The sequence below is a fragment of the Symphalangus syndactylus genome, chromosome 4, assembly GCF_028878055.3.
Source record: "Symphalangus syndactylus isolate Jambi chromosome 4, NHGRI_mSymSyn1-v2.1_pri, whole genome shotgun sequence".
Lineage (NCBI taxonomy): Eukaryota > Metazoa > Chordata > Mammalia > Primates > Hylobatidae > Symphalangus > Symphalangus syndactylus.
The window spans coordinates 82,133,940-82,160,758 of NC_072426.2; the positions used below are offsets into that span (position 1 = coordinate 82,133,940).

A 26,819-nucleotide genomic window follows, 5' to 3' on the forward strand; every position below is an offset into this window, starting at 1 on the left:
TCAGCAAACACTGGAATACCCAGATTCATAAAGCAAATATTACCACATCTAAAAAGAGGAATAGACTGCAATACAATAACTGTGGGAGACTTCAATACCCCCACCTCGGCATGAAAAAGATTATTAAAACAGTAAATCAAAAAACAAACACTGGATTTAAACTGGAATTTAGGCCAAATGATTTCAATAGATATTTACAAACATTTATCCAACAAGGGCAGAATAAACGTTCTTTCTATTGGTACATTCTCCATAACAGACTACAAATGTCAACATTTAAAAAACAATAGGCTGCCCCAGCGTGGTGGCTCACGCCTGTAATCCAAGCACTTTGGGAGGCCGAGGCGGGCAGATCATGAGGTCAGTAAATCGAGACAATCCTGGCTAACACAGTGAAACCCCATCTCTACTAAAAGTACAAAAAATTAGCGGGGCGTGGTGGGGGGTGCCTGTAGTCCCAGCTACTCAGAAGGCTGAGGCAGGAGAACGGGGTGAACCCAGAAGGCGGAGCTTGCAGTGAGCCAAGATTGCGCCACTGCACTCCAGCCTGGGCAACAGTGCAAGACTCCATCTCAAAAAATAAATAAATAAATAAAACAAATAAAACACAATAGGCTATAAATGAGAACAAATTAAAATATCTATATATTGCAAATAAGTCAAACCACCATAAAATACAAGTAAAAATCTACACCAAGAGGATCTTTGGAAACTATATGAGTACATGAAAATTAAATAACATAATCCCAAATGACCATTGGGTCAATTAATAGTTAAGATGGACTTTTTTTTTTGAACTTTCAAAATGTATTTTAATCTCATTGCAAAAAGAAGTAAAATTTCTAGATACAAATACATTTCATTCAAATCACTTTTTAACATACATTCTGCAACTTAAAATGTTATAAGGAATCAATATTTCCATCTTTTATAATCTCAATATATTATATATTTAATATGTAATAGATATACAATACATACAGGTAGTCACCAAGTTTACAAAGTAATTTCTTTAAAGTCTGATCAGTATTGATAAATATTTTTAGACTGTTAAAAGGAACTACTTAGGATCATAGAATAAAAAAAATATGGCAGGTCTAAGCCTAATGGCAAGATTATAAATGTTCATATGGCCAATCATTTTAAAAGAACTCTCAAGTTGGGTAGAATATGTTTTAAAACAATACTCTTGCTATTCTCAAGCAGCAGTAGTTGTAGATAACCATATTCATCTCCACTAAATTTAAAATAACTATGCAGCTTTCTTTACTATAATATACAGTAGCTATCTCTTCCTTTCTGTTGGATTTTATCGTTTCAAGAGTAACTAATATATTACCAACAGAAGAGACTTTAGCCCCTTTCTCTCCCCTAAAACACGGCTCAGTTTGAAGATTGTTCTATAGGCAGCCACTATGACTACCAGCAGTACCATAATACCATTAAAAGCAATCAATAACTAGAGTCATGTGAGATGTTTCAAAGACTGCTGGAGGTTTCTGTAAGCCAAGGTAATCAGAAATATTAACCTTGTAGATAGCCCTCATACCAATAAATATAAACAATTAAAATTCCAATGCCACAGTGTAACAGTTAACAATCTATTTTGTAATTTTAACATTAATTCACCCTGAGAATACAGAGGAACATTTAATACAAGATATTCTGATTTTTTTTCCATTGTATTTGCTTTCTTCTGGTTTTCATCAGCCTTTAAAGGGCACAAATATTTGAATTTAAAGTGTGATTTTGATATGCTTTTTTGTTAACTGAGATTCATGCCACAGTCAGATAATGGTGATAAAAAAGCCCAAAAAGTCTTGTAGAAAAGAGGCAAGCAGCAATCCACCAGGTCAGAAACGACAGAAGTCCTGAAAAAAGAAGAGTAAAAATATTTTTAAGCTGCTCAGTGCCACTGTTATTTGTGTAACAGTAACCATCTTCTCTTCAGCTGATGGTAATTCAGAGTAAACAGAATTGTAGAGTAGACTATTATCCACTGGTAAAGTAGAGATAGATTCTGGATAAATATTCCAGGAATGATTACCTAGTGTTTTCAAAAGCACAGTTGTGTGAAACAGCATTACCAGAGGCACCACATACTGCAGTGCAATAACACAAAGATAATAAAAGACTCAAGCCACCATTTTCTGTAGCTCAACTGTACTTATTCACCCTGCTTCTTTCATCATCTGATCCACACATTTTTGGGCTAAATATAAATAAGCTTGCAGGTAACTATGCATCATGGCCAACCACAAAGCACACAGCAGGATTATTAACCAGAGTCGCAGAGTATCAAATGTGGCTTCTGTCATTAAAGTGATGCTTTCTTCACCCAAGGTTAGGTTCATAATGTAGTCTTTGGTGACTGGTTTTACCCAGAGCAGAACCATAAATAAATGTGCCAAGAAGCTGATATGAAGTAATGTTTGTGTAATTTTTTCTGTTGCCAAATTCAGGGCATCCAGATGCATTTGAGCCAGCCGTAATCCAGGAAATGTCCAAAAAGCCCCAATGAGTGAACAGAAAATAGCCAGGAGAAATTTGAAAGTAAGTTTTGAAACAGGACTCTGAGATTCTAAACCCTGCTTTTCAAGAAACTGCATCGCACTGTCTGAAATATTTGTAAACCCTGTTTCAAGTCCAAATTCCAGATAATTTTCTGTTACAATCAACACTGCCATTGCTTTGACAAAGAAAAAAAATCCAAAGGTGACACAAACAGATCTTTCACCACCATCTTCTACTTTAAAATAGTGTGTAGTTAATGAAAATAGAACTTTGATTGCAAAAGACAAAACAAGCAGGCACCAGACTAAGCTGATAATCACTTCCTGTGTAGGCTTCATAAACTTGTAGTCGACTTCAGTTACTAGATACACAACTGTAGCAGCCACTGTGAAATCCACCAGTCACTGGTATTCTGCCAAGTAATGCAATGCTAAAATATCCACTTCTATAACTGACTTTGTTTCTAGACGAAGGTCAATATCCTTTGGAATGGTTAATGGCTTAATTTCAATATGACCATTATATTTCCTATCTTTTTTGCTTTTCTGTTTTTGCTGATTCCCTGCAAGAATTCTTGATTCTTCTACTGTAGAATGTTGATACCACCTCAAACTGCCATTACAGAGTAGCTATTGAGCAAGAGAATAACGAGGTATAATCTTCTGCATGACACTGGCCATCATCATGGTAACAACAGCTGTATACCTATCACACCCTATGAGTGAGAACATGTGGTGTTTGGTTTTCAAGATGGACGTTTTTTTGAACTACTGAAAGAAATAAAAACGAAAACATGACATATCAAAATCTATACTATATAGCAAAAGCATTAAGAACAGGTAGGCTATAGCAATAAACATCTACACCAGAAAGCAGAAAGATTTCATATAAACAATCTAACAATGCACCTCAAGGAAGTGAAAAAGCAAGAACACAGCAAATCCAAAATTTGCAGGATTAAAGAAAGATTGCAGAAAAACTAAAGAGAAACTAAGGAAAGAAATACAAAGGTCAATGAAGTGATAAGTATGTTATTCAAAAATATAACCAATATTGATAAACTGCTAGCTTGACTAACCAAGAAAAGAGATAAGAAACAAATCAGCAAAAGAAAAGAACAGACATTACAATTGATATCACAGAAATATCAAAGATAATCAGAGAATATTATAAATGCTAACAAACAGGAAAACATAGAGGAAATGATTGAATTTCTATAAACACACAACCTATCCAGACCGAATCAGAAGTAGAAAAACTGAACTGATCAATGAATAATGAGATTGAGTCAGTAATAAAATGTCTCCCAACAAAAAACAGAGACAAGATCAGGTTGATTAACTGCTGAATTATTCCAAATGTATAAAAAAAGAATGAACATCAATCCTCCTCAAACTATTTCAAAGACACATAAGAGAAGGGAATGCTTCCAAACTTATTTTGTGAGGCCACAATACCAAACAAGACAAGGATCCACCACTAACAACACAAAACTACAGGCCAGTATCTGTAATAAACATAGATGCAACAATCTTTAATAAAATACTAGCAAACCAAATGCAACAGCATGTCAAAAGGTAATGCACCAGGATCAAGTGAAATTTATACTAAAATGCAAGGATGGTGGTCGCATACACATATCAATATACTGAATACATTGCCTCAGTAGAATGAAGGACAAAACCCATATAACTAGGTTAATAGATGTAGGAAAAGTAATTGATACAATTTAACTTCTGTTCATATTAAAAACTCTCAACAAACTAGACATAGAAAGATCATTCTGCAAAATTATAAAGGTCATATGTGACAAACCCAAAGCTAACAATACACTGAACAGACAAAAGCTGAAAGCTTTTTCTCTAAGACACAAAACAAAAAAAGAATGTTCCCTTTCACAAATCTTATTGAACATGAAAGTCTTAATCAGTAATCTGACCAGAGAAAAAAATAAGAGACATCCAAATTGACTTGCAAAAAGAAGTCAAATTGTCTACTTTGCAGATGACATAATTTTGTATATAGAAAGACCTAAAAAAGACTCTAACAAAAGACTATTAAGAACTCACAAACAAGGCCAGGCACTGTGCCTCATGCCTGTATTCCCAGCACTTTGGGAGGCCAAGGCGGGTGGATCTCCTGAGGCCAGGAGTTCGAGAATAGCCTGGCCAACGTGATGAGACCCTGTGTCTACTAAAAGTGAAAAAATTAGCCCATGGTGGCACATGTCTGTAGTCCCAGCTAGTCTAGAGGCTGAGGCAGGAGAATCGCTTGAACCCAGAGGGCAGAGATTGCAGTGAGCTGAGATCATGCCATTGCACTCCAGCCTGGGCAAAAGAGCAAGACTCCATCTAAAAAAAAAAAAAAAAAAAAAGTAAGAAAAGAAAAGAAAAAAAGAAAAGAACTCCTAAATAAATTTAGTAAATTCGGACAATATGAAATCAACATACAAAAATGAGTAGTGTTTCAATACATTGATAATAAAATAGTCAAAAAATGAAGCAAGAAGACAATCCTGTTTACAATAGCTATATAGATTACCCAGGAGTAAATTTAACCAAGACATGAAAAATGTTTACAAAGATAACTACAGAACACTGATGAAAGAAACTGAAGAGGACACAAACAGATTTAAAGCAATCTCCTGCTGGCGGGAACCCCAGGGGGCAGAGCCTGCAGTGAGCCCAGATCTCGCCACTGCACTCCAGCCTGGGCGACAGCAAGACTCCATCTCAAAAAAAAAAAAAAAAAAAAAGAAATCTCATGCTCATGGATAGAAAGAATCATTATCATTAAAATGACTACATTGTCCAAAGAAATCTAGAGTCAATGCAATTGCTATCAAAATAACATCATTTTTATAGAAATAAAAAAAAAACAGAAGTCTATCATTTGTATGAAACCTAAAAGGAACTACAATAGCCAAATTAATCCTGAGCAAAATCAATGGAACAAAATAGAGAAACCAGCAATACACTTATGTTTGTATAGCCTATTGATTTTCAACAAAGGCAGCTAGAATGTACACTGGGGAAAGAATACCCTCTTCAATAAATGGTGCTAGGAAAATTGAATATCCATATGCAAAAGATTGAAACTGTATCTCTTACCATACACAAAAACCAACCCAAGATGGATTAATGACTTAAACATAAGATCTAAAATTATAAAACTACAAGAAGAAAACATTTAAAAAATCAGAACATTGGTCTAGGCAAATATTTTTTGGTTCAGACCTCAAAAACAGAGCCAACTAAATGCAAAAGACAAAATGAAACTATAATAAACGAAAAAGCTTCTGCGCAGCAAAAGAAATAATCAAAACACCAGAGAGACAAACTGTTGCATAGAACATATTGAAAAGTATTCAACTGACAAATATTTAGAATATATAAGAAACTCAGGCAACTCAAGAATAAAACAAAACTCATTAAAAAGTGGTCAAAGGACATGAATGGGTGTTTCTCAAATGATGACACAGTAATGAAAAACAGGTCCATGAAAAAATGCTTAACATCCTCTGGGAAATGCAAATCAAAAGCACAATGAGGCATCATCTTACCTCAGTTAGAATGGCTATGATTAAAAAGACAAAAAATAATAGACACTGTTGAGAATGTGATAAAAGTTAATGTTTATATGCTGTTGGTGGGAATGTAAATTAGTACAACCAGTATAGAAAACAGTATAGATATTTCTCCAAAAAGTAAAAATAGGATTTCCAGATGATTCAGGAACCCACTATTGGGTATTTACTCAAAGGAAACTAAATCAGTATATCAAAAGGATACACACACTCACACGTGTATCACAGCATTATTCACAACAGCAAAGACACAAAATCAACCAGTGTTTCTTCAATGAGCCAATGGATACAGAAAATGTAGTACACACTCACACACACAATGGAATACTATTCAGCTGTAACAAAGAATAAAATTAAGTCATTTGCAACTGGAGGTGACTACATTGAGAGAAATAAGCCAGGCACAGGAATTCAAATACCACATGTCCTCCACTCATACATGAGAGCTAAAAACTTGATCTCGTGGAAATAGACAATAGACTGATAGATACCAGAAGCTGGGAAGCGTGGAAGGGTGGGAGAGGAAAATAAAGAGAGGCTGGAAAATGGGAAAAATACACACATAGAAAAAGTAAGTTTTAATGTCCAGTGGAAGGCTAGTGTGACTTGTGTTAACAATATATTTTATATTACAAAGTAGCTAAAAGTATTGAAATGTTCTCATCACATAGAAATGATATATATTCAAAATGATATCCTATATACCTTGACTTGATCATTACACATTCTATGCATGTAACAAAAACTCACATGTATCCCATACATATGTAAAACATTATGTGTCAATAAAAGAAAAACAAAAAATACAAAGTTTAAATCTAAGCAACTTTAAAATAAATAGACTAAAATATCCCATAACAAACATTTTCATATTGTTAATTTGCTTTAATGCCCCATTCCCTGTGGCAACTAGTGAATAAACACAAGATTCCAACCTTCTTTGTCATTGGCTTTTTCTTTCTAGACTGTGGAATACATTTCCATATGATGAAGGCATTCATTACTAAGAAAGAGCAAAAGAAAACTGAAGTTTCTTGAGACTCAGTCATCTCAGTAGAATACAGGCGTTTCTAAATCTCCTTTAGGCTAGCATTAACTATTTTTTATGTAGCTCTATATCTACATGAAGATGAAAATTTTTACTCATTATGTATTGCTTCTTTGGATATGATCTATAAAATAACAAATACTCATTATTAAACATTTGAAATACATGGAAAATCATCCACAAATATTGTTGATATATTGGTATATTTTCATTCCTTTTATATTTATTTATTTAAATATTTTAATTTTTATTTCATTGATTTTTGAGGTACAGGTGGTTTTTGGGCCATGGATAAGTTTTTTAGTGATGATTTATTAGATTTTTGTGCACTCATCACCTGAGCAGTATACACTGTACCCAGTATGTTTTTTATTCATCACCCCCTCCCAGTCTTCACTGGAGTTAAAATTAGTGATGTTTAGCATTGTTCATATGTTTTTGACTGTGTATCTTCTTTTGATAATTGTCTATTCATGAACTTTGCATACTTTCCCATAGAATTATTCACTTTTTCTTGCTGATTTGAGTTCCTCGTAGATTCTAGATACTAGAATAAGTCCCTTATGTTATTCTTACGCATTTGCATTCTCATAGCTTAGCTTCCCCTTATAAGTGAAAATATACAATATTTGTTTTTTTATTCCTGAGTTTCTTCACTTAGAATAATTTCCTCTAACTCCATTTAAGTTGCTGCAAAGGACATTATTTTGCTCCTTTTTTATGAGGGAGTCATATTTCATGGTGCATATATATCACATTTTCTTTATCGGTTCCATGGATGATGGGCACTTAGGTTAATTCTATATCTTTGTAATTGTGAATTGTGCTGCTATAAACATACATGTTCATATGCCTTTTTCATATAATGACTTATTTTTTGGGGGGTGGGGTGGTAGATACCCAGAGGCATGATTGCTAAATTGAATGGTAGTTGTACTTTTAGTTCTTTAAGGAATACCCATACTGCTTTCCACAGTGGTTGTACTAACTTACATTCTCACCAGTAGTGTAAAAGTATTCCATTTTTATCACATCCATGCCAATATCTTTTTTTTTTTTTTTACTTTTTAATTATAGCCATTCATGCAGGAGTAAGGTGTACGTATCTCACTGTGGTTCTAATTTGCATTTCTGTGATAATTAGTGATGTTCAGCATTTTTTCATGTTTGTTGGCTGTTAGTATACCTTCTTTAAAAAATTGTCTATTCATGTCCTTTGCCTACATTTAATGGGATTATTTGTTTTTTTTCTGACCAACGTGCCTGAGTTGCTTGTAGTTATTGGGTATTAATCCTTTCTGATATGCATAGTTGGCATGCAAATATTTTGTCTCTGTGGGTTGTCTGTTTACTCTGCTGATTATTATTATTATTATTTGCTGTGCATAAGCTTTTTAGTTTGATTAGGTCCCATTTATTGATTTATTTTTGTTTTATTTGCTTATGAGATCTAAGCCACAAATTCTTTTTCTAAGCCAATGTCTGGAAGAGGTTTTCTGATGTTATCTTCTAGAATTTATATGGTTTCTGGTCTCAGATTTCAGACTTTGATCCATCAGAAGTTGATTTTTGTATAAGGTGAGAACTGAAGATTTAGTTTCATTCTTCTATATGTGGCTTGACCATTATCCAAGCACCATTTGATGAATACGGTGTCCTTTTATGTTCTTGTATGCTTTGTCAAAGATCAGTTGGCTGTATTTGGCTTTATTTCAGGAGCTGTCTATTCTGTACTGTTGGTCTGCATGTCTATTTTTATACCAGTACCATGCTGCTTTGGTAACTACAGCCTTGCACTATAATTTGAAGTCAGGTAATGTGATGACTCCAGATTTTTTGTTTTTGCTTAGTATGGCTTTGGCTCTGAAGGCTCTTTATGGGTTCCAAATGAAATTTAGAATAGTTTTTCTTTCCAGCTCTGTGAAGAATAATGATGGTATTTTGATAAAAATTACATTGAATCTACAGATTGAGCAGTATGGTCATTCTCACAATTTTTTTTTATATCTGTATTAGTCTATTTTCATACTGCTGTAAAGAAGTGCCCAACACTGGAAATGTATATATATATACATTTATATATATATATTTATACATTATATATATTTATATAATATATATTTATATATTAATTATAAATATTTATACATATTTATATATTATATATATTTATATATATTTATATATTAATATATAGTATATATAATATATATTTATATAATATATAGTATATATTATTACATATTATAGTATATATAATATATATAGTATATTATATATACTATAATATATATTATAGTATTATATATTATATATATAATATATATATTATACATATATAATATATATACTATATTATAGTATATATAATATATATAATATACTATATATAGTATATATAATATACATATTATATATACTATATATAGTATATATAATATGTATATTATATATACTATATATACTATATATATAGTATATATATCATATATACTATATATATAGTATATATATCATATATACTATATATATAGTATATATATCATATATACTATATATATAGTATATATATCATATATATACTATATATAATATATAATATAATATATTATATATACTATAATATATAATTATATATACTATATATTATATAAATATATATTCTTTATTATATAACATTGTATTTTATATATAGACAATAAAATATAATGGAAAGAGGTTTAGTTGACTCACAGTTCCACAGGGCTTGGGAGGACTCAGGAAACTTACAATTATGGTGGAAGGTAAAGGGGAAGCAAGCAGGGCACCTTCTTCACTTGGCAGCAGGAGGGAGAATGAACACAGGAGGAACTATCAAACTCTTATAAAACCATCAGATTCATGAGAATTTACTATCACAAAAGCAGCATGGGAGAAACCACCCCCATGATCCAATTACCTCCATCTGGTCTCTTTCTTGATAAAATGGGGATTATGGGAATTATAATTAAAAATGAGGTCAGTGTAAGGACAAAAACTTAGCCATGTCACAATCTATGAGCATGAAATATGTTTCCATTTGTTTGTGTCATCCATGATTTCTTTCAGCAGTGTTTTATAATTTTTTCTTGTAGAGCTCTTTCATTTATTTGTTAAATATATTTCTAAGTATTTATTTATTTTTGCAGCTATTGTAAGACAGATTCAGTTCTTAATTTGATTCTCAGCTTCATTGTTTTTGGTGTATAGCAGTGATACTAATTTGTGTACATTGATTTTGTATCCTAAGACTTTACTAAATTTGTTTATAAAATCTGGAAGCTTTTTAGATGAGCCTTTTGAGTTTTTTAGGTATGCAATCATACTACCAGTGAACAGAAAAAGTTTGACTTCCTCTTTTCTGGGTTGGATGCCCTTTATGTATTTCTCTTGTTTGGTTGCTCTGGCCAGGACTTCCACTACTATGCTGAATATAAGTGATAAAAGTCGGCATCCTTGTCTTGTTTCAGTTCTCAGGGGGAATGCTTTCAAATTTTCTTATTTAGTATGATGTTGGCGGTGGATTTGTCATAAATGGCTTTTATTTGTTTGAGGTAAGTGCCTTCTATGCCTATTTTGTTGAGGAAATTTATCATAATTCTGGATTTTATCAAATGCTTTTTCTGCATTTTTGAGATAATCATACCTTTAAAAAAATTCTGTTCATAAGACGTATCACATTTATTGACTTGCATATGTTAAACCATCCCTGCATCCCTAGGATAAAACCTACTTTGTCATGATGTATTATCTTTTTGATGTGCTGTTGAATTCAGTTAGCTGTATACTGTTGAGAATTTTTGCATATATGTTCATCAGGGACACTGATCTGTAGATGTCTGTTTTTGTTGTAGCCTTTGCTAGTTTTGCTATTCGGATGATACTGGCTGTATAGAATAGGGAAGATTTCCTCTTTATTTTTTGGAATAGTTTTGGTAGAAATAGTACCAATTCTTCTTTGAATGTCTAATTGAATTCAGCTGTGAATCCCTCTGGTTTTAGCCTTTTTTGTTGTTGGCAACTTTCTTTTTATAACCAGTTCCATTTTGCTGCTTGTTATTGGGCTGTTCATGGTTTCTATTTCTTACTGATGTAAGAGGGTTGTATATTTTAAAGGATCTATCAGTTTTCTCTAGATTTCCTAGTCTGTACATGTAAAGGTGCTCATAGTAGCCTTAAATAATTTTTATAATTTTTGTGATATTGGTTGTAATATGTCCAGTTTTATTTCTAACTGAGCTTATTTAGATTTTCTCTTTTCTTTTCTTGACTAATCTTACTAAGTCTATCAATTTTGTTTATCTTTTCAAAAAAATAGCTTTTTGTTTCATTTATCTTTTCTATTTTGTTTCAATGTCATTCGGTTCTGCTCTGATCTTTGTTATTTCTTGCTTTCTGCTTTGTTTGGGTTTAATTGTTCCTGTTTCTCTAGTTTCTTGAAGTGTGACCTTAGTTGTCTATTTGTGCTCTTTCAGACTTTTTGATGTAGGCATTTAATGCTATAAACTTTTCTCTTAGCACCATTTTTGCTGTATCCCAGATGTTTGGATAAGTTGTGTCACTATTACTGTTCATTTTAAAGAATTGTTATATTTCCATCTTGATTCAATTTTTAACTCAGACATTAATCAAGAGAAGATTGCTTAATTTCCATTTATTTTTATAGTTTTGAGGGTTCCTTTTGAAGTTAATTTCCAGTTTCATTTCACTGTGATCTGAGAAAATTCTTGATATGATTTTGATTTTTCTAAATTTATTGACACTTGTTTTTCTGTGCCCTATTGTATGGTATATCTTAAAGAATTTTCCATGTGCTGAAGAGAAGAATGCACATTCTGCAGTTTGGGGGAAGAATGTTCCGTGAATGTCTGTTAGGTGTATTTGTTCTAGAGCATAATTTAAGTTTATTGCTTCTTCTTTACTTTATGTCTTGATGATTTGTGTAGTGCTGTCAGTAAAGTATTGAAGTTCCTCATTATTACTGTGTTGCTGTTTTTCTCAGTTCTTAGGTGTAGTAAGAATTGTTTTACAAATCTGGAAGCTCCAGTGTTAGATGTCTATAAATTTGGGCTTGTAATATCTTCTTGTTGGACTAATCCTTTTATCATTATATAGTATTCTTCTTTGTCTTTTTTTAAAACAAAAAAGGATACTGATCTTCCTGTTGGATTAATCCTTTTATCATTATATAGTATGCTTCTTTGTCTTTTTTTAATATAAAAAAGGATACAGACCTTAAAGCAACAAAGCTTTGTAGCTTTAAGGTTTGTTTTGTTTGATATAAGAACAGCTACTCCTGCTTGCTTTTGGTTTTCATTTTTGTGGAATATCATTATCCACCTTTTTACCTTAAGTTTCATGAGTCCTTATGTGTTAGGTGACTCTCTTGAAGATGGCAGATATGTGGTTGGTGGATTTTTATCCATTCTGTCATTCTATATTTTTTTACTTGGAGCATTTAGGCCATTTACATTCAATGTTAATGTTAAGATGTGTGGTACTGTTCAATTCTGTTAGTTGTTACTTAGACACTTTGTTTTTCTCATTGTGTTATTGTTTTATAGGCCCTGTTAGTTTTATGCTTTAAGGAGGTTCTATTTTGGTGTATAGCAAGCTTTCGTTTTAAAATTTAGAACTCCTTTTAGCATTTCTTGTAGTGCTAGTTTGGAAGTGGCAAATTCCCTCAGCACTTGGTTGTCTGAAAAAAGTCAATGTGAAGGAGAGAATTTTAAGAGCTGTGAGACAGAGTATCAGGTAACCTATTAAAAAACCTGTCAGACTAACAGCAGACTTCTCAGCAAAAAGCTTACAAACCAGAGGGATTGGGGTCCTCCTGCTTTTAGCCTGAAACCATATAAATGCCAGCCAAGAATTCCGTGTCTACCAAAATTAAGCTTCATAAATGAAAAAGTGATAAAGTATTTTTCAAACTTTTTAGTGAATAGTCTGTGCTTTTGTTTTCTTCTAAATAATTGCCTATATACCAAATACAGAATTTTCAATTCTTTTTATTTTTAACATGCACATTTTTCTATTCCATTATAAAATTCCTTTAAATATTTTAACATCATTTAATTGACTACATCAGTAAAATTTTTCAAAATTTACTTTATTTTACAGTATTCTATAAATCATATGTGCCTTTTATACCAAGATAAAATAATAGAAGAAATGATACTACAAAAAAATCTAAATAGATGTCATTCTTGCATTTATGAAACTTAAAGTGAAGGAAATAGAGATTATAAAATCATACACATATTAATGTTATCATGAAAAGTTGCCAAGACCACCTCGTTCGGGGAGACCCTAACCCAGTGGCACTAGAGGAATTAAAGACACAGACACAGAAATACAGAGGTGTGCAGTGGGAAATCAGGGGTCTCACAGCCTTCAGAGCTGAGAGCCTCAATCATGGAGTGGGAAATCAGGGGTCTCACAGCCTTCAGAGCTGAGAGCCTCAATCAGAGATTTACCCACATATTTATTAACAGCAAGCCAGTGATAAGCATTGTTTCTGTAGATTATAGATTAACGAAAAGTATTCCTTATGGGAAACAAAGGGATGGGCCAAAATAAAGAGATGGGTTTGGCTAGCTATCTGCAGCAGGAGCATGTCCTTAAGGCACAGATCTCTCATGCTATTGTTTGTGGTTTAAGAATGCCTTTAAGTGGTTTTCCGCCCTGGGTGGGCCAGGTATTCCTTAATTCTTGTTCATCTAACTCTTAAAATCAAGCTTATTTCTGTCCTTCCAGAATTATGAGACAGGCTTTGCCCTTAATTCTCTGCAATAAGCATAAATAGGTAATAGATTCCCCTTTATGCTTAAATTGCACAGAATTTACTTCTGTGGCTTATGTAACAATCAACCCTAGCTGATACAGTCATTATGGTATAGTAAGAAAAGAAATAAGATGCTCACAGATGAAGCTAGGAGTCAACTGGTATAGGCTTTCAGGGCATAAAGGACTTTTAAGTTTCATTCTAATGGAAAGCCATTTAAAAAATTTAAGCAGGAGACTGCATAATCAGAAGTATGTTTTCATAGTAAAACAGCTTCGATGTCTGGATTAACACTTGAGGTTCATTGTCTCACAGCTATGGAAAACAAGGACATGGACACACAAAAAGTGAGGTTGACAGCAACCCAAATGTCCAACAATGACAGACTGGATTAAGAAAATGTGGCACATATGCACCATGGAATACTGTGCAGCCATAAAAAATGATGAGTTCATGTCCTTTGTAGGGACATGCATGAAGCTGGAAACCATCATTCTCAGCAAACTATCGCAAGGACAAAAAAACCAAACACTGCATGTTGTCACTCATAGGTGGGAATTGAACAATAACACATGGACACAGGAAGGGGAATATCACACACCAGGGCCTGTTGTGGGGTGGGGGGAGGGGGGAGGGATAGCACTAGGAGATATACCTAATGCTAAATGATGAGTTAATGGGTGCAGCACACCAACATGGCACATGGATACATATGTAACTAACCTGCACATTGTGCACATGTACCCTAAAACTTAAAGTATAATAAAAAAATAAAAAATAAAAAAACATGAGGATCGTTGTCTCACAGCTATGGAAAACAAGGACATGGACACACAAAAAGTGAGGTTGAGAGCAGAAGTTTAATAGACAAAAAAAAGAGAATAGCTCTCTGCTGCAGACAGGAGTATGGAGACATTGGTGGTCTGTGGTGAAATGCAGGGGGTTTTATAGATAAGATGGTGAGGGGGTGATGTCTGACTTATATAGGGTATAAAAAACTGGTTAGACCAAGTGTGTCATTTGCATAGGACACAAATCTTTGGTAGCTCCCACCCTAATCTTTTATTATGCAGGTGGGTTTTTCTGTCTAAGGTGTGTTAATTCTTGTTGAAAGTGAGCTAGGGGGTTATATGCTAAGCCAACTAAGAGGTCTCTTGACCTAAAATAAAATCATCTACAAGAAAAGACCATCCATACAGCATTTCAAAAGAGTTCAGACCTAACTTTGAAGGGTAAAGCCACAGTAAAGCCTTGGAAAGAAGAGTGACCCAAAGAAGGTGTGTTCCTTGGGACAGTTGTGTTGTAGGACTGTTACAGGGTTTGAGGAGGCCCTGCATTTTCAGGTTATTAATAATGGCTTCTAGCCCTTTCCTAGCATCTGGCTTTAGGGAATATTGTCCTAACTATCTAAACCCTCCAAAAAACTGGGATCCATAAGGTGGATCTGGACTGGCCTAGTGCTTATAACTTGACCTATTCTTTCATGAAATGCCCACACTTCTGAATTAATATTAGCTTCCGCCGGGGGGCAACAAACAGTTTGTCCTGGGGCTATAAGAATGCTGACCCCATGTGAGCTAAAATATCTCTACCTAATAAAGGAGTTGGATTTTAGGCATGATTAAGAAGATATGTGTAAATAACAGATCCCCCCCAAACTACAACTAAGGGGTTGAGAAAAATATCAGGTTAGACTCTTTCCTGAGATGCCCATCATGGTCATGCTACAGAAAGAGGGGAGGCCTGTATTAGAGAGAAGTAAAAGACTGGCTCCACTGTCCAGAAAGAAGGCCACCCTCCTTCCTTCTATTTCCAGAATCACCAGGGTTCCTGAGAAATAATGGAAGTTTGAGCCACTGGAGCTGGGGGTCTGATCCCAGGAACCCATCAGTCCTGTTGGACCATTGGTGAAAGCAGTTTTGGACATGGTGACCTCCATCTCTGGGGGCAGTTTGATTTCCAGTGGTCACTGCCATGTGCTGTACAGGGTCAAGGTGGCTTCTTCTTGCTCCCTGGGCAATCCTTCTTAAAGTGCCCTGACTTGCCATGTTGGTAGCAACTGCAGATGCACCTCAGGGATCCTGGATCTTGCAAGCGTGTAAAGCAGCTACTACAGCCCCTGTCCTTCTCTGTGTTTCCTTTCTTTCTCTTGGGCCTCCTCCTGGTTCCTATTACAAAATACCAAGATGGCCACCCTCAAGAGGTTTTCCAAGGTGGTATCTGGTCCTATAGCCTGTGTCTGCAGTTTCCTTCTAATATCAGGAGCTTCCTGTGTAATAAACATGTCTTTTAAAATTAGGTGACCCTCAACTGATTCAGATGATATGGTGGTGTGTTTTATTAGTGCTTCTCTCAGCCTTGCGATAAAGGTTGTGGGATTCTCATCTGGGTTTTTGTCTGTCATGGACATTTTAGAGTAACTAAGAAGTTTGGCACTAATTCTTCATAGGCCTTCCAATAAGTACATTAAAAAGTGTTTTCTATTCATCTGTGGAGTCACTGCGGTTCTAATCAGTGTTGTCAAAAGGTATTTCCTCTCTTTCTATTGGGAATGGTGTTTTCCCTTTTTTTGTCCTTACCTATTTTCTCTTTTGCTTTTTGGCCTACTAGAAGAGACATATTGCTCATCTTTGAATTCCTCTGATGCTGACAGAGCTGCCTGTTTTTCAGCAGCAGTTAGAGCTTGGCTTAGGAGCAGCATAACATCCCTCCATGAGAGGTCAAACACCTGAGATAATAAACACCTGAGATAAACCCTATATAGCTATCAGGGTCATTAGAAAATCAGCCTAAGTCTCCCTTTATTTGCCTAAGGTCCTGAAATGAGAAGGGAACTTGAACCCTAGTGGCATCACCTTCATTGGGCATTTCCTATATGAGTAAGAGCAAAGCTGGAGGAGTGGGAAGTTTTGGAGATGGTGGAAGTGGAAGAGCCTATGGTGTGGTTAGAGGGGGACCTCAATAAGGGGTACAGGAAGGGCTAGGACACAACTTGAACCATCCCTCAGATGGTTCTCCTAGAAGTTGCCTTTCTAGTTTTGGATAATTATTCCCTTTGTGACTGCCTGATATGACTGCTAAAAGAGCTGGGTCAATTGTGCAATGCTTGCAAAGGTCTAGGTTGTCTCACAGGGCAAAGAAAACCTGTACATAGAAAACCTTGAATCATTTGCTGTCTCATCTACAGAAAAGATCTAATTTTTGGATAGTATTAAAATCAAGGCTTCCCTCCAAAGCCAGGTTAGTTCAAGATAATAACAAGGCCACGCTCTCGTGCAAAAGAAAATTAGCCACTTTTTTTTTCAAAGTCCTAGGGTCATAGGAGTCCCAGTGCTTCAGAACGCACTCCAGAGGAGTACAGCCAAAGATGGTCTGTTGCCCATCTAAAAAGAGAAGTGAGAAAAAGTCTCCTTCCTTTCTTTTTTCTTTTTTTTTTTTGATGGAGTCTCACTCTGTTGCCCAGGCTGGAGTGCAGGGGCACATCTCAGCTCACTACAAGCTCCACCTCCAAGGTTCACACCATTCTCCTGCCTCAGCCTCCCAAGTAGCTGGGACTACAGGCCCCTGCCACCACGCCCAGCTAATTTTTTGTATCTTTAGTAGAGATAGGGTTTCACCGTGTTAGCCAGGATGGTCTAGATCTCCTGACCTCATGATCCGCCTGCCTTGGCCTCCCAAAGTGTTGGGATTACAGGTGTGAGCCACTGCACCCGGCCTAGTGTCCTTCCTTTCTTTTGGAATGACCCAGGGTGAAGGAGGTGACAATTGGGATATCCTTTCAACTGTTTCCTTCCTCGGTTCCCTAAGCCCCAGCATCCATTAAAGGTGGATGCAGACATCACCCTCAGGCATGGATCCAGGGGAGCTAAGCAATGGGATTAGTCACACTTACCAATGCAACTTTAGTCCTCTGCTGGTGATTTCCCTTCGACCTTCTAGACTTCTGTGATCTGTGTGGCTTCCCAATAGATGGCTCCCAGGACAGACTATGTAACAGTTGTATGTGGGCAAGGCCCCTTAATGGAGCGAGAGTACTGGGTTGCGCTCTATATTCTGTTATTATACCCCAAATTAAAATATATATTCTTAGGCAGCAGTTCTGGTTAACATCCTTACTACATAAAATCTCTTTATTATTTAAGTATTATTCTAATGGGAGGTAGAATAGGTGCCTTAAAAAATGTAGTGACTGAATGGCAGTTTTCTGCTGAACGGAAATTATTGACACAAAATTTGGTTTTGGGAGACATTTTCCTCCTTGTTGTTGAGTTTTCCTGTTCATGGATAGGGCATAAAGTTTGGTTTATAGTTGAGGGGTGCAAAAAGGGAATATCATTGGGAAAATACAGTGTTCCAGCAAAGGCCTGACAAGGTACCTCTTGGAGAGGATTCCTATTCCGCTAGGTGGCACTGTAGGTCTTGAAATACCGTGTACTTTCCAGACAAAGGATAGAGATAAAGACTTTCACTGGGTGGGGGAGGGGAGAACCCCTGTTCCTAGAAAAATCACAAAAATGGCAATCCCTTAAGCTATATTCCCAGTTTTACTGTGGCATTTGCTGATCTTGGCTGACAGGATTATTTTTTTTAACTGTAAAAATTCCTGCAGCATTGCATATAAAGAGGGAACAGGAGACACGGTGGTCATGGAGAGGAAAGAAAAAAATTTGATGGAAAAAACTTGGAGATTGTGTTGCTGATACCTAATGAGCAGTAAGAGGCTGGAAGAGTATGTCCAGAAGCCTTCAGGTAACATTGGGGTGTGGCCTTGGCCAGGAACTGCTTCTGGATCTCTTCCAGTCCCACATGATGGCTAGGCTCTTTGTGAAAGTCAACCAGTTCAAAACAGAGCCAACATTCCCAGCATCCTGAAGGCACTGTGGGATTTGCTCAGCATTGCCCAGCAAGCCTGTCACCTCACCTGCATCTTGAGAATGGTGGCGAGCATAACTGGCCATCTCTTAACTGGCCATCAGATACCCAGTCTTTTAACTGGCCATCAGATACCCAGTTTTAAGTTTGATTTTACAATTTAAAATTGAGGAGAGAAGGTCTCAAAATAAAAGTAGAGATTTGGGTTCCACTCCTATACTTACCCTTCTGATGAATCTCCCTTGGATCTTGGATGAGCCCCCACAATGAAACAGCTTCATCTAGAGTAACACCCATTGTTCCTTATCTTATGGCCATGGAAAACTAGGATGCAGAAACACAAAGAGTGAGGTTCAGAGTGTAAGGCAAAAGAAAGAGAATAGCTCTCTGCTGCAAAGAGTTGTCCTGGAAAAATGGGTTGCCAGTCCATGGCAAAATACAGTGAGTTTTAAAGATCAGCTGGTAAGGAGGCAGTGTCTGATTTGAATAGGACATGAAAAACTGGTTAGACCAGGTGTGCCATTTGCATAGAAGGTGAATCTCTGGTAGCCCCATTTTAATCTCTTATTATGCAGGCAGGTTATCTGCCTGAGCTGTGACATGTTGCCCATTCCTATGTTCCTATAAACATGGTAACAAAAGGGAAGATGGAGCCTCCATGTTGAATATGCGTGGCCCCCAGGTAGCATTTTTCTCTTGGCATAGCTGCCAGCATTCCCCCATGCAAGCTTCCAGCTTGCTTATCTATGTCTGCAGCTCAATTTTTCAGGCTGCTCTTTCTTAGAAAAAAGAAATAATTTTCTGAGCTGCTTTTTGTTAGAAGGGAAGCTCTGTCAAGGACTCTTTATCCCTCATTATCTGCCTAAATAATTTGTTTCTACATAGCTCTTGTATCAGTAAGATCACTTTGGGCCAGGCATGGAGGCTCATGCCTGTAATCCCAGCACTTTGGGAGGCTGTGGCAGGTGGATCACCTGAGGTCAGGAATTAAAGACCATACTGGCCAACATGGTGAAACCCTGTCTCTCCTGAAAATACAAAAATTAGCTGGGCATGGTGTTGAGCACCTGTAATCCCAGCTACTCAGGAGGCAGAGGCAGGAAAATCACTTAAACACAGGAGCCAGAGGTTGCAATGAGCTGAGATTGTGCCATCACACTCCAGCCTGGGTTACAAGAGTGAAACTCCACCTTGCTGGGTGTAGTGGCTTACACCTGTAATCCCAGCACTTTGGGAGGGAGAGGCAGGCAGATAGCCTGAAGTTGGGAGTTCGAGACCAACCTGACCAACGTGGAGAAACCCCATCTCTAATAAAAATACAAAATTAGCTGGGCGTGGTGGTGCATGGCTGTAATCACAGCCACTCGGGAGGCTGAGGCAGGAGAATCACTTGAACCCAGGAGGTGGAGGTTGCAGTGAGCCGAGATCGCACCATTGCACTCCAGCCTGGGCAACAAGAGCGAAACTCCATCTCGAGAAAAAAAAAAAGAGTGAAACTTTACCTCAAAAAGAAAATCACTTTGCAGTGTGGACAATGCCTTGAAAGACAACAGAGGAGTAGAGTCAGGGAGGTCACTTCAGTAGCTGTCGTCATATTGGAGAAAAAATATTTTAAGTACTAAAATCTGGTAAAAATTGTGGAGTGAGAAAGGCAAATGCCCAAGGAATTTTTATACAATTTAGGATACAACAAAGCTACAGGAAAACTAAAAATTGTCAGAATAGTAAGACCATGGAATACTATGTGGCCATAAAAAGAATGAAATTACGTCCTTTGCAGAAACAGGGATGGAGCTGGAGACTGTTATACTTAACAAACCAATGCAGAAACTGAAAACCAAATACCACATATTCTCACATATAAGTGGGAGCTAAACATTAAACATAGACCCATAGAGGGGAGTAACAAACACTTGAACCTATCAGAAGGCGGAGGGTGGGGTGGGATGAGAGAGAGGATCAGAAAAAAAAATGAATAAGTAATAGGCTTAATACCAGGGGGATAAAATAATCTGTATAACAAACTACCATGACACTAATTAACCTATATAACAGACCTGCACATGCAGTCCTAAAATATAAAAGTGAAGTAAAAGAAAAAAGAATAGGAAAGCCAAGCTAAGCACACTGTAACAAAAGCAAAAATATTAAAATACTAAAGTAAAAAGCGTTTCTAACAGGAATGTCTCAATGAAAACGTTTCTGATGAAATCTTGCCTAAGATGAAGTCAAAATATTTACTGACTTGGCAACGTGAAAGTCATTCCTGACCTGAGTGGAGCTGTAGTTGTAGAGGTCACTAAAAATTGGTTTGAAAAAATAAATCACTAAAAGAATTTCTGTTTCTGGTAATAAGAAAAACTAGACAACCTAAAAACTATCCTAATTAAAATTACCTAAAATGAATACCCGAGTCCCTAAGAAACTAAGAAAAATCTTTAAGGGTCAGAAATAAAATGGATACCTTAAAACTTAAAGCTCAAAGAGGCTGCCTTAGAGAAGTTATACTGTCTCAATAATGTATGAACTTTGGATTGACTGTTCCAAATACAAAGACTTCAGGCTTCTAATGAATGGAAGGTTGAAACTGATGAGATCCTGTTCATATGGCTGAGACTTTCAAAGGAGTACACTTTCAGCAGAAGGGTAGAACATTTAATGACAAAAACAAACAAACAAAAAAACACACATGCACAGAAATCACAAAACCCAAAACCACGGCATTGGGAGACAATAATAAAGCTTGTCCAATTTGCTCTATGCTCTGGAGAGGAGGTGAAGAATGTGCTATAATAATGTAAACAGGCTTGCATTCAAATAGATTTTGGGTTTGAATTTACACTATGTGCCTGGTTTGATTAATCCCAAACATTAAATTAACATAAGGAGTCAGATGGTGGAGTAAACACAAAACCTCAACCCAGGCTGAAACATAAATTTATAATCAAACATAAGGAAACATGAAAGGAAGCAATCCCTACGATCACAAATTAACAGATACAAACATTTAGACTGCCCTCCAAGGGTCTTACAAAATAAAAATGCAAATAAAGATTATAAGTATTTTCAATGATTAAGGACCTAAGAGGAGGAATTTAAAAATATGAGAAAGAAACAACACTCTATATAAAAGAGAAAAACCCAGAATACCTTCTAGGGGTAGGCAGAATTCTCAAGAAACCCCCAGTTCCCTATCCCCAGGTAATTCAATGAAACACTAATGTAGATTCTGCTGTAAAGGGACTTTGCAGATTGAATTAAGGTTACTGGTCAGCTGACTTTAAAATAAGGATTTTGTCCTGCATTATCTGGGCAGACCCAATGTAATCACATGAGCCTCCAAAAGCAGAAATGGAAGGTAGAAAGCCAGTGGAAGATGTGGCAGAACAGAAAATAAGAGACAAGCAGCAGAAGGGGAAGTCAGAGAAATTCTGAGTATGAGAAGGATTCAACTCATGTTTACTGGCTTGAAGATGTAGGGACACATGCAAAGTCCTCATAAAAACCTCTAGGAACTAAAGGTGTCCCCTGTCCTGCAGCTGACAGCCAGTAAGGAATGGTTACCTCAGTTCTATAAATGCAAGAAAGGCAATGGATTCTGCTAACAGCATAAATGTGCTTGGAAGAAGTTTCTTTTCAGAGTCTTCTGATAAGAGCCCAGCAGGCCAACACCTGATTTCAGCCTTATGTAATGTTTTCTTGTAGAATGCTTTCAAGGAGTTTTAGAACTTGGGGGGCTCTGAAATTCTCATTTTACTTAGAAATTACTTATGCTTGCTCAGCAATCATTGTGTATACTTGAGAACTCTTGAGATATAAGCAAGCCTGTAAGTTGTTTCTAAATATAATAAACTCATTGTGCTTCCTAAGCTTAACAGTTATTACAACTGATATTCATTTTACAATGTTTTAAGTGTTTCTTAGTTTTATTATGCAGAGGTTTCCTGCTCCCCAATATTTGGAGCCTATAAATATTTTTTTTCAGGTCCCAAAGAATGTTGTATGTCCTTAAAAATCTAGTAGGTTCTGAGCCCTGTGCATAAGCCAAGTGAAAGATAGAACAGTCCTGTGCATGCCTCAGCCACATGTAGTGGTTGTATATACACTTGCAGTAAAATCAGCCTGCTATCCCCACATATTCACAATTTTAATTTTATTGAATACAGTGCTTTTGGTGTTGTTGACTGATGATTTTTTAGTGACTAGCATAGGTGCTATATAATAAATGCTTAATAAATGTACTTAACATAATCAAAAATCCACAACTTCAACTATATGTCATAATCTCCTTCCTAAAATATTTATTTGAAATTATATTTCTAAAGCCTCTCAAAATTTTTGGATTCTCTTTAACAAAAAAAAGCTTTATCTTTATTGTGTTAAAAGGTGGTAGAAATAAAATATAAAACCCTATACAAAGTGGAAATCGCTATAAATATTTGACTTCTAGATATGTGTTTCATTAGAAGTTAGTTACAAATCTCCTTCTAAGCATTTATAGAATGATATTCAGAATATTCTAGCCATTCCACATCTTTAATACAGCAATGGCTTTCTTGTACTCTGAAAATTTTTCTCATGACCAGGAAAATTTTTCTTGGTGGTATGGAGATATTAACAGAGTGCACTCTAAGAAAATCTTAACATACATGATGAAACAAAAACTATGCACAGGCCTAGCTGTTATGTGCAGGGAAGGGCAGGCAGGCTGATGTTCATAAGCAATTAGGAATGCAAGAAGCAATATTTGTTCCAAAAGTTCACACGATCCTTCTCAACTCCAGCAGAAATATTAATTAATTAAAAACAACTCCCTCACCTAGGTATGCTGAAGTGGGATTAACAATATTTAAATGAATAATAACATGAATTATTTCACATGCAAACCTTCATGTGTGATACTCATCCTTGGATACAATAATTGAGTCTGAAATCCAAAGGCTTGGCTTTAACTCATCTGTGGAATACTTGTGGGAAAGAGAGTTTCTGGGGTCCCAGATGAGTTGCTCTCCCCTGTGTAAGACACCCATGGGGAGCCATGGGCAGCCTCTGAGGAGAAAAGTCTCCTTATTGCCTTCATGTCTTTATGCCGCAAGAGCATAAACACTCAGCGGCATTCCACAGGTTGCTCAGGGAGATAACACTCCCTTGAAGCAGTCGAGTATAATCAAACATCTTGGCTCTTCCTGAAACCCGCTCCCACCCGTTTCAGTCCCAATAAGTTAAAGATCTTAAGTAGTTTACACACACACCTTTGCTCAAGGAAATTCACAGAAACTGCCACTGCTATACATCTTATTGAATGACTCACGAGTTCTCCACTGATTAATCCTTTTCCTCATCCCTTCCTACCCCTCCCATCTGCCCTAAGAACAAAGATCATGTAAACCAATAAATTGGGTGGAGCCCGAGAGCTCCGGGAGGTGAGCAAGCCTTCGATGCTCTGGTTCCCTGGATCCACCTTTTAAATGCTTATTCTGTCTCTAATTCCTTTGTCTCCACTGGACTCAGGGTACCCGCCGCGTGGTGTGGGGCTGGTTTCCCCAACAATATTACTAAATCTACACCTTTTCACCTTAAGATAATAATGCTATGACATTGATTTTTTGGCACATGGGTAGTTTTGCTCACCTCTAAACCCAATAAAACCCCCATTCTTACCTAGAGAAAGGCTCAGTGACCCAGAAAGTCCTATTTCATGTGGCCAGTGAAAAAGTGCAACTTAAATTTGAGAATAACCAAAATTCTTAAAACTGAGCATGCTGTGCTTCTATAGAAAACAAATACGAGAAAAAAAATGTATAAATAAAATACAGAGAAAAGGACCAGGAGAATTTGTGTTCTGTAGGTATTGGGATGAAGCTCCCTACCTCTTTCCATTGCTCTTCCACACCACTGCTTTTCCCAGGACTGGAGACTTGGTTTCCAGCACTTTGCACCTCCTCCAGTAATGTCTTTTTTGCAGATGTGCTTGGCCTTGTATTATGAAGAAAAAACAAAAGAACATGGTGCAAGAATTTGACACAGCTGAAAAGAGAGGTTACTCCCATGTTGGGCCATACCCAAATGCCCTTTGATAGAGGTTGAGTCTTGAGAAGTGGTGTAGCATGTACAGTCAACATGCATGATGTGTACTCCATCTCCATAGGCTAGAGGCATCCTAAGTGTGCAGACCTGACCTGGACAATAAATGTCAAGAGTCACCACCACCCCAAAAAGAACTAGAAGTCTGTAGATCTCTGAGGGGCCCAGTCATTTAAATACAGGATGGGGTTCACAGAGACTCAAGGTCTGCCTCAAGCTTTTCTTGGTAGGATCTGAAAACCCAGAAGATGCTTTAAATCCTCACCCTAGTGAACAGATGCAGGTTCCCTGGTCCTTGGCCTGACTGCAGTCAGAGAGCCCAGGAGTTAGCTGGTTTTCTCCCTCCATTTTTGGTGTGAAAAGAGCCACTGCCACAGCAGCCATGGACTTAGGATGCTGGAGTGCATGGTCTGGATGCAAAACCTTTGCCCTGAAATGTGGCATCAACACAAATACAGAGTCCAGATTTTTCATCTTCCTCTGGTGATGACTCACCATTAGTGTCCACATATGTAGGCTCTTATGAAATAACCCTCAGCCAGGATAGCTCACTCTTCTGGAACTGCAGGAAGTGTTCCTATACCTTTTTTTCCAATTAAACTGATTAATACCTTACAATGTTCAAATATTTGGCTAATCTCAGCGTTTTTCTAATTTGGAGACTGAACAAAGCTAAAATTGAGCTACTATTGAAAACAATCTAGAAGAAGAAAAGACATTTAATAAGATATAGGTTATATAGGAGGAAAAAACTGTAAGGAGAATAGGCTCCTGAATTAGCAACACCTCAGGGTAAAAACTTTTGCATTGGTTTAACTAATTTCAACATAAACACATGTGAAAATCCTGCTGGGTACCAGAACTCAAAGATAGAATGAGAACAAAAACTGAGCACATTTGCCCCAAAATAAGAAGTGTCAGGAGAACATTCTGAAGATATGGGCCATTTCTTTTTTTTTTTTTTTTTTGAGGCGGAGTCTCGCTCTGCCGCCCAGGCTGGAGTGCAGTGGCGCAATCTCGGCTCACTGCAAGCTCCGCCTCCCGGGTTCACGCCATTCTCCTGCCTCAGCCTCTCCGAGTAGCTGGGACTACAGGTGCCCGCCACCACGCCCGGCTGATTTTTTTTTTTATATTTTTAGTAGAGACATGGTTTCACCGTGGTCTCGATCTCCTGACCTCGTGATCCGCCCGCCTCGGCCTCCCAAAGTGCTGGGATTACAAGCGTGAGCCACCGCGCCCGGCCGATATGGGCCATTTCTGTAGAATCACATTCTACCACCACCCAGCCTCCACCTTCAATAAAAGAAAGCATGTTAAGATAATATGAGTCATCTCCCGATGCTTTTGAGTTAATCCATCATGGAGTATTAGCACTGAGACACTGTATATGTTCCTGGCATCCTTTCTCCCAAAGTAAACAAGAGAAAGCCACACAGGCTTTAACACATTATACCTTAATTCCATCAACAGTGTCCTGAGACTCAGGATAGATAAAAATACTTCAGGTCAAAGCAGAGCCTGTGGAATTTTAATTTAAACAATAGATGAGAAAATGTCTTTTGTTGGAAAAGAGACAGTCAAAAAGGATGTTAAAATATACCCTGTTTATTATGAATTATTTAGGAACTTAAACATTACCTTTTATCTTATGGACCAGACTGACAAGGCCACTGAGTGTGTGCCCCACCTGCTGTGAGCCATCAGCCTGCACAGGTACCAGGAGAAATAGGAAGGCTGGGCACTTATAATCTATAGCTTAGGCCAAGAACAAAGATAATCCAGCCCACTGTGGAAGCTGCTTGTTTCCTCTCATTCAAAACAAGGCCTCAGAGGGCAATGGTCTGAGCATCTCTATGCTCCCAGGCATTGTGCATGGTCTCAGTGGATGAAACTGCATCCATATACAAGAGTTA

At 36.8% G+C, this 26,819-nt stretch overlaps 1 long non-coding RNA gene and 1 pseudogene across 1 annotated transcript in view; both read right to left on the reverse strand.

Annotated features, from left to right (window-relative positions):
• Positions 1–26,819, reverse strand: part of LOC134736374 (uncharacterized) — a 71,942-nt gene that overhangs the window by 9,679 nt on the left and 35,444 nt on the right. The gene's annotated exons all lie outside the window — the stretch shown is intronic.
• On the reverse strand, positions 1,777–9,199 carry LOC129480857 (transmembrane protein 161B-like; annotated as a pseudogene).